Source organism: Gavialis gangeticus, unplaced genomic scaffold (assembly GCF_001723915.1).
Source record: "Gavialis gangeticus isolate Ggan-Ray unplaced genomic scaffold, GavGan_comp1, whole genome shotgun sequence".
Taxonomy (NCBI): Eukaryota; Metazoa; Chordata; order Crocodylia; family Gavialidae; genus Gavialis; species Gavialis gangeticus.
The window spans coordinates 18,167,810-18,171,642 of NW_017729032.1; positions in this window are offsets into that span (position 1 = coordinate 18,167,810).

The following is a 3,833-nucleotide window of genomic DNA, read 5'->3' on the forward strand; positions in this document are numbered from 1 at the left end:
GCTAAGCACAAGCAGGAAGTGCGAGCATTATGGGACCAACCAGCTCCTTGCATTCTGCAGATAGAAGTAGTTAGCTGTGTTAGTCTGGAGTAAGGCAGAAAATGGGGTAGATTTGCACACTTATCAAATAACTAAAGTAGACATGTATAGCATAAGCTTTCATAAGCAGAGGACATGCCTAATTAGCATCTGATGAAGCAAGTCCTCTGCTTATGAAAGCTTATACTATATACTTCTGATTAAATTAGTCTGTAAAGGTGTAAGTTTACCCTGTCCTCATTCTGCAGAGAGCCATCTGTGATGGGTAGGACAGTGGCTGATGCTAAGGAATTCTTGGAACAAACATTGCTTATGGGTTTGTTTGGTTTTTGGGGAGGGTTTTTGGGGAGGGGCAGGGGGCATCTTTTTCATGCCTGCTGTTTCTTTTAATTTTTATCAATAAATCACATGGACATTTTTTCACCATTCCTTCATCTTGGGCTGTTATTTTCTTTGGCTGCCCCGATACTCCATTTGGAGATGCTCACAAAGGAGTGGAATCGTCATATATTTTATCTTCATTTTCCAAAGCGCCAAGAAAGCTAATTGTTTCTCTGTCTTTCGACTATTCACTGCTCCTCCTTTCTGTCAATGAAAACTTCTTTGTGGCTATCATATGGTCCCAACAGAAAAGGAAATTAGGGTCTATTTTAGAAATGCCCCAAAGCTTACATAGCATAAACACATCTTGGAGAGTAAACTAGTAAAGCTAGTTAGAGAAAATGTAAAAATATTTCATGCAAACATAGTGCCCAGAAGTGTTTAAAACACTTCTCATACAGACACTGTCAAGAAGAATATGCAAGATCTTTGATCAGAACTGGTTTGTTTTTCTCTTGTGCAAACCAGCTGTATGTAGAACAAAATAATGTTGATAAAGTAAAGGTTAATTTTACTGACTTTAACAGACCTGGGTTTTTACACCAACAGTGTGAGCACTAAGATGGGAGCAGAAGGAAAGCCAAAGGGGGTAGCCAAACCATTCATTACTCATGTGGAGCTCCAGAGAACTCACTGTGCATGCCCAATGCAAATAGGAAGCAGAACAAGCTGGCATGGCTTTTAAAGGCAGTTGCATTTACTGGTCCCAGTCAAGATCAAGGACAGCCTTAAAAAAAAAAAAAAGAAAAAAAGAAAAGGAATAACTTTCCAGGATATAGGTAAATATTCAGATTGTTCATAGTAGGCTCACAATGTTGTAGCTTTGATGGTCCAGGGAATATTCCTTCTCAGAGATTGTTCATAGCTATAAAAAGCCAGAATGGACTATTTTGAGCTGAGCCAGTGATTCTCACAAAATCCACAGGACCCCCCTGCCTCACGATAGTAGCACTGTTAGGTATGCAAATACCTACACGATTCACAAGATACAACCAGAGATTTCAAACAGGAATCCACAGTATCCAAAATTTCTGACCTATTGTGATTTCTCCAAGTTCTTTGAGAAAGAAGGCATAGCTCCCTACTGGCCAGAAGCTATGCCGATGCCACAGATGGGGGAAGAAGTGCCATTGACAGTGTCTGAATAAAGCCTGTGTTATGTAGGTCAGCCTAGCACAGTGGTTCTCAACCGTTTTAGACTTGAGGTACTCCTCAAAAAATGCCAGCTCTTTGCTTTCATTTGTTGTTTTTTATTTTTTTTTTGAATACAGAAAAAATAATAGGGCAATTTTTCTGTTGCAAAGCGCACGGAAAGACCATGCCAGGTCAAATGTTTTTAACACTACAGATTCCTATTTGAAATCTCTGGGTTTATCTTGTGAATCATGAGTGCTGACAGAAGTGACATTTTGTCATGCAATCATTCCCCTGAAAGCGCTGTTCAGCTATGACCTGACAGAAGTGCATGGCTGCAGAGTGCTTTAGAAGTTCCTGATCGTGTGACAAATTAACCCTCATGTAATGAGGGCTCTGATGAAGGTGCTCCAAATGGAGCACCTTTATTAACTTCTGTAAGTCCCTGCACACAAACAGAGCTCAGCTGATGCAGTCGAGCCCTGCCCCCTGGCGCTGTCTGCAGGATGGGAGGGGGGAGAAGGGAGGGGAGGGAGCATAAGCAGTCATTAGAATCAGAAAGTAAAAACATTTCTCTGTCTCTCTCTCTGCCCCCTCCCCCTCCAAACTGTGCTTGCACACACGCACTTCCCCTCCAAGCCACAAACACAACTGCTCCCTCTCCTAGCCATGCACATGCACATGCACATGCACATGCACACATACACTCCCTCTCCCAGCTACACACTGGGTTGCTACTATTCCCATTCACAAGGAAGTGCATGGTGCCCCCAGCCAGGGGTGACCATGGGTTGCAGAGCGCTGTGGAAACAGCCCTACAGGGTTGCTTCTGCTGTGCCCAGCTGCTTCTCTGCTCCCCACTACCCCCTGCTCCCATCCTGCAGACAGCATTGGAGCTAGGAGTGGGGGGCCAGGCCTAGGACAGAGAGCCTGCAAGCAGACAGCCTCTCTCTGCTGGTTCGGCTGCAAAGTGGAGCTCATTTTTTTTCCCCCTTCACCCCCCTCACCCCCTCATTCACCAAACAGTGAATGTCCCCTGGGTTGCAGGGGTTGCTCTAACTCGGGGTGGACATTTTTTTTTCACTGGAGGGCCACTAAACAAGTTTAGGTGAGCTGTAGAGGGCCACAAGGATAGCCCCACCAATTAACAGGTGCCTTGTACCCTGGTCGCCAACTTGGGACCAGAAGTCCTGCTCCTAACCCTTGACTTTTGCCACCAGAAGACCCTCCCCTTGCCCCAGATGTACTCCTTTTGGGAGGGGGGGTTGCCATCTTGAAATGGGAAAAAAAAAACATAATAAAAATCAAACATCTACTATAACTTATTTTCATTTAGTTAAAAAAATATTTTGTCTTGATTTATGTGTGTTTGCATTGTGTATCTAGAGGCAATTGTATAGTAGCTCAAAATACAGTCTTACTTTTGTATATTGTGTGTAGTAGGGTGTGGAATATGGGTATGGTGGGTGTGGGGTGGATGTGGAGTGCTGTGAGTGCGGGGTAATTAGTTAGGGTGGGGGTGTGTAGGAGGGTATGAGTGTGGGTATAGTTGGGGAGGGACTGTATGTGGGGGTTGTGGGACCGTGTGGCTATGTGGGGTTATGGTGGTGTGTGTGGGAGTGTGGTGTGGGCTGTGAAGTTTAGTGGGGGTGGTAGTGTGTCTGGGGGCTGTGGGAGGGTGTGTGTGTGTGTGTTGGGGGTATGGTGGGGGTGGGGTATGTGGGAAGGTATGGGTATGTATGTGTGTGGGGTGGGGAGGTCCTTGGAGTTCCTGGAGTGTGCAAGTCTGGAGCTGCATGTGGTGGAAGCAAGCAGAGCCACCCCCTCCCCGCCCCATAGCCCACAGCTCCCCACATTCCCATCCCAGTCCCTGGCCACAGGTGGCAGCAGTGTGTGGGGCCAATCCTATGCAGCCCAATAGGGCGAACTGCGCTCCTGCCCAAGTCCCTGGCTGCACGTGGTGGCAGGGTGCAGGTCGAGACCTACCCAGCCCCACAGTGCGCAGCTCCCACATTCCCACTCCAGTCCCTGGCCGCTTGTGGTAGCAGCATGCAGGACCAGCCTAGCCCAGGCCCATAGCGCACCCCATGCTCCTGGCTCCCTTTCCCCCAGCGGGAGTCCCTGGTCTGTTGGAGCCCTTACCTGCATTTTCAGGCTTGCAGGCAGGGAGGCTGGGAACAGCCGTGGGGTGACCAGGCAAAGAGGCTCTGCCAGGCAGAGGCTTTTGGTCTCTGGCACCCCTTGGCTCAGGGGTGGAGTGGGTCAGGCCAGGCTGGGGG